Here is an 8,126-nt window from a genome sequence, read left to right on the forward strand (position 1 = left end):
AACGAATTCGCTTCCGCTTTCGTGACGTCAGAACAGCGCAGGCACGCACAGCCCACTGGGAATTGGAGTTTGCGTTCTGTTGGGGAAAACGCGGGGCAATTACAAGGCTGTTACAGTGTAACGGTGTGAGCGGGAGGTGAGAAGGGATGCGTCAGTGGGGGGGAAAGTCAAAAAACAATTTTACGCTGTTGATACATTGAGAGATAGATGGCAGAATAGCGGAACAGAAAAGCCCAATTAGAAACTTCTTTAGTTAAATAAAGTTTATGTAATTAAATTGTGTTATGTTCGAGCAGCTGATGGATGCCCCTTATAGATCGATAGATCGATCTTTATTGTCATTGTCACTTTTTACAAAGGAACAACGAAATTGAATTATATTTGCGGTGTCGATCTTCTCAATTTTCCTTCCCCAGTCCACGGAGTGGAGTCAAGGAGTTCGTAAACGGTCAGTGCGCTCCATACCGTCCAAGACTCGTTGCGGCCGTCTGTCTGCTATTACCGAATCACACAGTCCGAAGTGACCGAATTAACAGGTGGATTAATTAAAATGTATTAATGTTTAATATATTTAAAATTTATAATTTAAGTTACGTCCTCTTCGGCTCAGATTTTATTAAGAGAAGTGCTTCCCAAACTCGATCCCGAGGACCCTCTGTGGCTGCAGGTTTTTATTTCAGCCAAATTCACAATTAGTAAAATTAACTGAGCTCATTTATTTAGATGGTCTTTTTTTCCCGTCTCTTATTCTACCTTTAGAAAAGCACAGCAGTATGATTTTTACATTTATAAGACATTTAGAAATATTTCTACTTTTGCTTTAAACGCTTACCTCTCTTTTGCTGTTGTCCTATTGTTTTTTTGGTGCAGTTTGCGCCCTTCATTGTATCCTAATAATGACAATTAAACACAAACAGCTGACAGCGAGGTAAACAACTCTGAATGATGAAAGGCTGCAATAACTTTAGCGTCAGTCCCACTAATTAGTAGATAATAAATTAAACAATCAGAACACCTGAAAAAGCAGAATGAAAACTAGGCTAAAAATTGTTAAAAAGGAAAAGGAAAAAAAAAATATCTTTATAAGTGCTTAGTTCATTTTAATAAAAAATTTACCAAACTTAGTTTTGTTATTTCTCCATTGACTCCAAAACACAGAAACTGGAAATTAACAGCTCACTTCACTGGGCTAGGAGTCCAATACAAAACAGAAGTTGGTTGGAACAAAAACCCGCAGCCACAGTTGGCCCCCAGGGCTGAGTTTGGGAAGCACTGGATTAGAGGATTACTGCATTCACTGCAGCTGTCATTATTAATTTGAATAACTCTTTAAGAATTACCATCTAAAGCAACTAGGGTGTTGTACCGTGTTAGCCATTATGAATGTAGAGAAAAGCCAAGCAAAATGACACCTTTTATTGGCTAACTAGAAAGATTACAATATGCAAGCTTTCGAGGCAACTCAGGCCCCTTGATTACATCTTGCCTGAAGAAGGGGCCTGAGTTGCCTCGAAAGCTTGCATATTGTAATCTTTCTAGTTAGCCAATAAAAGGTGTCATTTTGCTTGGCTTTTCTCTACATCTAAAGCAACGAAAGGCAACCTTTTTCGAGTTCCGGCGCACTAAGTCCAAACATTTTCTTTCGCGGCGCACCTGAGGGACTGCCCATAAATAAAGTCGTGACGATACAATCTATGGACAATCGCCAATAAAAACAGTTAATTTTACAAGTTTGAAAGACATTTTATTAATAAAGGAATCAAAGGATAAATCTTAAATTTAATTAATGTGAACGTTGAGATTGTTTTTCTGCACATATGAGACTGATGCGAGGATCTTTTCGAAAGACAGACGCGCATTTCCTTGTCGATCATTTGAAATCTCTCGCGTTTCTTAGACTTCATTTCCGTAAGTGTTGAAAAACCTTGCTCACAGAGATAAGAGCTTCCAAAAGTTCAAAAACACTAGCAATTTTAAATATTTTACAAAAGTTTTCGCGGCGCACTGGTTGCCCGACAGTGATCTAAAGTGTGTGAGACACATAAAGTAGTTATAATAATTCCTTTTGATTAGTACTGGTAATGAATGCTCCTTATGCGGTATAGTTTTATTTACGATTTATTGGAACGCTCTCACTGACCAAAGACCCTCACTTGGAGCTGAAGCCAATCCTAGCAGAGATCGTCCGGGCTAAGAAAAGTCATCAGACCAAATGAACAACGAGCGCAGTCACTGAATGGAGAGCTGAGAGGAAGTTATGCGGCAAACACTGCCCTCGCGCGGACAGGCCTCGATAGCGCACCGCAACGTAACGGCCACACAGCAGCCGGGCAAACAATACGAGTAACACTAATAGGCAAACTTGGCATTTGGGCATCTTGTGAAGCAGAAAACGCGAAAATAAATAAATGAGGTGGCCTGTTGCTTTATTTGCATACACGTGACGTCACATAACACACATGCACGGCTTCTTTGTAAGCATAAGCTTTCAAAGGTATTATAGATAGATAGATAGATAGATAGGAAAGGCACTATACAATATTATAGATAGGAAAGACACTATATAAGATTGATAGATAGATAGGAAAGACACTATATAAGATTGATAGACAGATAGATAGATAGATAGGAAAGGCACTATACAATATAATAGATAGGAAAAGCCCTATATAAGATGGATAGATCGATAAGGTACTATATAAGATGGATAGATAGATAAGGCACTATATAAGATAGATAGATAGGAAAGGCACTATATTAGATAGACAGAGATAGATAGATAGGAAAGGCACTGTACAGTATAACAAAGACAGACTGATAAGAAAAGCACTGCATAATACAGATAGATAGATAGATAGATAGATAGATAGGAAAGGCACTATATAAGATGGATAGGAAAGGCACTATATAAGATGGATAGGTAGATAGATAGGAAAGGCACTATATAAGAGATAGACACATAGAAAAGGCACAATACAATATAATAGATAGGAAAGGCACTATATAAGATGGATAGATAGATAAGGCACTATATAAGATGGATAGATAGATAAGGCACTATATAAGATAGCTAGAGATAGATAGATAGGAAAGGCACTATACAATATAATACATAGGAAAGGCATTGTACAAGATGGATAGATAGATAAGGCACTATATAAGATAGATAGAGATAGATAGGAAAGGCACTATATTAGATATATAGTGCCTTTCCTATCTATATATAAGATAGATAGAGATAGATAGGAAAGGCACTATATTAGATATATAGTGCCTTTCCTATCTATCTCTATCTATCTTATATAGTGCCTTTCCTATCTATCTATCTATCTATCTATCTATCTATCTATCTATCTATCTATCTATCTTATATAATGCCTTATCTATCTATCCATCTTATATAGTGCCTTTCCTATCTGTCTATCAGATAGACAGATAGGAAAGGCACTATATAAGATGGATAGAGATAGATAGATAGAGAGGTGGAAATTCACCATTTTCCAGAAGCTCAATAATTAACACATTAATGAAGAAATTAATTTATTAAAAATAATTATTATTATATTACAACAAACCCCACTCAAATATGTACCTGAATGTATAAATTGTTTGATCATTTGGGATATTTAACAGTATACGGTTGTTAAAAATAAGATTCCATGTGAATACACAGCCGTGTTCTGTATTATAAAGTATCTATCTATCTATCTATTAAAACGCACTGGCAGACATCTTCACTTTGCGCCTCGTCCTTAACTTTCCCCCTCAGTGTCTCCTTTTCTTTTCACACAGCACATTGTAGAAATGCCAGTAAATGGTGGCATACAGCACACGTGCCCCGCTGTGCCCTGGCGTTACACCAAAAGAAGAAATCAGAGGGGAATGAGAGAGGAGGAGCGACAAGGTGACTAACAGAGCGGTGGTCTCGGACTGCGTTGCTGCACATGACCCCCCACTAAAGACGCTTTTTTTCACTCGTGGATGTGGAGAGCCCCTCATATCATGCATAGACAGGACTAAGTGGGGTTCAACTGAGCTGACAGCGACTGGCATGGACTGAACTGGTATCCTTGTGATTTACACTCCAGTGTCTCATTCACTTGGCCACACGGTCCATCACAAGGAATTGCAGCACTAACCCGCGGCCCAGTCGTGTTTAAGGCTTTGGACTTCAAACCCTGACACTGTCACTGTGTGACCCTCAGCGTGTCACCAATTGCATCATAAATGTTGTAAGTCGCCTTCGATGAAGGTATCAGCCAAATAGCTAAATGAGATCCACAAGGGGATGTTCAGATCCTCCAAATGGCCCCTCTCCTCTGCCCGATTGTCCTGTCACAGAAATGCCATCCTCTGCCAGCCCCTTGGCTCATTCTGAACGTCTGTGCTTCAGTGGCAGTGATGTTACAGCATTTGTGCCCACTGGTCTGCTCTGTGCCCCACCGTCAAGTGAGGAGGCGTCCACCAATCGTTCAGTTGGAGCCTCGTCTGGCAGCACGGGGTGCCACGCTCACACATGCCCACACTTAGTGATGCTGGGCCAGTTCAGACTCACCAGTCATAAAGCCAGTGACAGTGCTGAAGTTCCGTCTTCTGAGCGGCATCACCAAATGTTTTTCAGGCTCCCTGGGCTTATGCAGCATTTGACATGAAATGGCCCTTCAGTGGGTGGCAAGGTGGCACAGTGGCAGTGCTGCTACCTCACAACAAGGAGGGTGGGGTTTAGATCTCAGGTCCACCCCGTGTGCGTCTGAAGCCATGGTGGACTGGTGATGTTAAATTGGCCTCAATGTGTGTGTGGTGTGTGTTTGCGCTGCGATGGACTGGCACCCCATTCAGGTGTTGTCCCCACCTTGTGCCCACTGCTCATTAGGATGGCTTCCAGCTGCCCCATGACCCTCCTCAGACTGGGGTGGGTTTAGACGATGGATGGATGTCCTCCCAAATTTGACTTAACACAAACCGCAGCATGCCCCCCCCCCCCCCCCATTTTATAATAATCCTCCATTTTGTGGAACTTCATCCATCATCGTGGCAGGCGTAATAAATACAAATTCACATATAAAACGCCAGCGTCATAAGTCACAAGGCCCGGGGCCGTCTTCTCAAATCACCGCCTGATCTTTTCACACAAGCAGTGCAACGTCGGCCATCTCCTGAAAGGCCTTCACTCCAGTCGAGGGTCTCGGCCTAAAATGGCACAAAGTACCCCAGCAGACCCAGAAATGTTCACCTTTCAGATAGAAATGGACCCCTTTTATTATCAAGAGATCATTAAATCGATTTGCAAACACAGCCAGGACGTTCCTAGTGTGTATGATGGCCCTCCGTCACACCCACCATCATCATCATCATCTTCATGTCCTCTCTCCTCACATCCATAAACCTCCTCCTCTTAGGCCTTCCTCTTCTCCTCTTGACCTGGCAGCTCCATCTGAAGGAGTTTTCCATTTCTTCTTCACATTTGGCTGTACAGCCCCATCTTCATCATCCTCTCCTTCAGTGTCCTCAGCGTCACCTCCCTTAGCTCAGCCTTCATTAGTCCTGTCGACATGAGAGATGCCTTTGTGATTGCAATCCCACCTCTGACACCTGTTACTCTGTACACTTGAATTGTAAGGTGCCGACAGCACTGGGTTCAAAATGTCCAAAATGAAATCCACCTTCTCAAGGAGCACGTCAGTCGTTGGTTTACTCCTTGAGACACTGAAGATTTCCTACAATGGTGTCCATTACTGTCTTGCTGGAAGAGGACAGACTGGAACTGAGCAGGACAGAAAAAGGAGGGGAAGGCCCAGATAGACAACAGCATAAGAGGAGAAGGACATCGGAGTGTGTGGTGAGAAACACCAACCCATTTCGGGTCCTCAGTTGGCTTCTTCCTTCAATACACACCAGTGTCACCTGCCACAGTGGCCATCTATGAACCCAGGACTGAATGTTAGGAACTGCCAGGACCTTACAGAATAACAGGTGTCAGCGGTGGGATTGGGATTCCAAAGGTCTCTCTAATAACCAATCAGCATGTAAATGGACTACATGAGGCTGAGCTAAGGGAGGCGACGATGAGGACGCTGAAGGAATGGCTGCTGAAAATGGGGCTGTACAGGCAAATGGGACTAAGAAATTAAAAATCAGTCATTTCAAGCAGTAATAGCCATTACTGATTCTAATAAAGTCCTGGCTGTGATTTGAAATCAATTTCATTGCATCTTTTAAAAGACGTATCAATTTTTGTCCAAAAACACGCCCTTTTCTGGGTGTGCCCACACCTTTGATTGACAGTGTATATATAAATACGCCCACTCACTCTTAGTGAGAACATTGAGGAGGTTGTTGACTGCACTACTGACTACATCAGCTTCTGTATGGACATTGTAGCTCCAGTAAGAACTGTACGCTGCTATGCTAACAACAAGCCATGGATTACAAGTGACATCAAGGGCCCTTTGAACCAGAAGAAAAGGGCTTTTAAAGACGGTGATCAGCATGAGCTCAAGCGCGTGCAGAAGGAACTCCGAGTCCAGCTCAGGGCGGCGAAGGAGCAATACAGGAGAAAGCTGGAGCAGAAGTTGCAGAATAACAGCATGAAGGAAGTGTGAAATGGGATGAAGATCATCACTGGCTGCAGCTCGAAGCGGGGTACCACCATCAAGAGAGACATGAAGAGAGCAAACCAAATGAACAATTTCTTTAACAGGTTTGACCACCCTAACCCACTCTCACCTCAGAGTACTGCACCCTCCACACATCCTTCTGCTGATACCAGCATAGGAGAGACATCCTCACCCATAATTACAACAGCGCAAGTGAGCAGAGAGCTGAGAAGACTTCGTGCCAGCAAAGCAGCGGGTCCAGATGGAGTATCGCCACGACTGCTGAAGGTCTGTGCATTGGAGCTGGGAGGTCCTCTACAGCGCATCTTCAACCTGAGCCTGGAACAGGGGAGAGTCCCGAGGCTTTGGAAAACATCTTGTATCACCCCAGTCCCAAAGGTATCACGTCCTAGTGAGCTGAATGACTTTCGGCCTGTTGCTCTGACATCACATGTGATGAAGACCATGGAGAGGCTGCTGCTTCACCACCTTAAGCCACAGGTTCAACACGCCCTTGACCCTCTGCAGTTTGCATATCAGGAGAAGGTGGGAGAGGAGGATGCCAACATCTATATGCTACACCGATCCCTCTCCCACTTGGACAGAGGCAGTGGTGCTGTAAGAATTAAGTTTCTGGACTTCTCTAGCGCCTTTAACACAATCCAACCTCTGCTCCTTAGGGACAAGCTGACAGAGATGGGAGTAGATTCATACCTAGTGACATGGATCGTGGACTATCTTAAAGACAGACCTCAGTATGTGCGTCTTGGGAACTGCACGTCTGACATTGTGGTCAGCAGCACAGGAGCGCCACAAGGGACTGTACTTTCTCCGGTCCTGTTCAGCCTATATACATCGGACTTCCAATACAACTCGGAGTCCTGCCATGTGCAAAGGTTCGCTGATGACACTGCTATCGTGGGCTGCATCAGGAATGGGCAGGAGGAGGAGTATAGGAACCTAATCAATGACTTTGTTAAATGGTGTGACTCAAACCAGCTACACCTGAACACCAGCAAAACCAAGGAGATGGTGGTGGATTTTAGGAGGACCAGACCCCTCATAGACCCCGTGATCATCAAAGGTGACTGTGTACAGATGGTGCAGACCTATAAATACCTGGGAGTGCAGCTGGATGATAAATTAGACTGGACTGCCAATACTGATGCTCTGTGCAAGAAAGGACAAAGCCGGTTATACTTCCTTAGAAGGCTGGCGTCCTTCAACATCTGCAATAAGATGCTGCAGATGTTCTATCAGACGGTTGTGGCGAGCGCCCTCTTCTACACAGTGGTGTGCTGGGGAGGCAGCATTAAGAGGAAAGACGCCTCACGCCTGGACAAACTGGTGAGGAAGGCAGGCTCTATTGTTGGCATGGAGCTGGACAGTTTAACATCTGTGGCAGAGCGACGGGCGCTTAGCAGGCTCCTATCAATTATGGAAAATCCACTGCATCCACTTAATAGTATCATCTCCAGACAGAAGAGCAGCTTCAGCGACAGACTGCTGTCACCGTCCTGCTCCACTGAC

The sequence above is a fragment of the Erpetoichthys calabaricus genome, chromosome 16, assembly GCF_900747795.2.
Source record: "Erpetoichthys calabaricus chromosome 16, fErpCal1.3, whole genome shotgun sequence".
In the NCBI taxonomy this organism is placed as follows: Eukaryota; Metazoa; Chordata; class Cladistia; order Polypteriformes; family Polypteridae; genus Erpetoichthys; species Erpetoichthys calabaricus.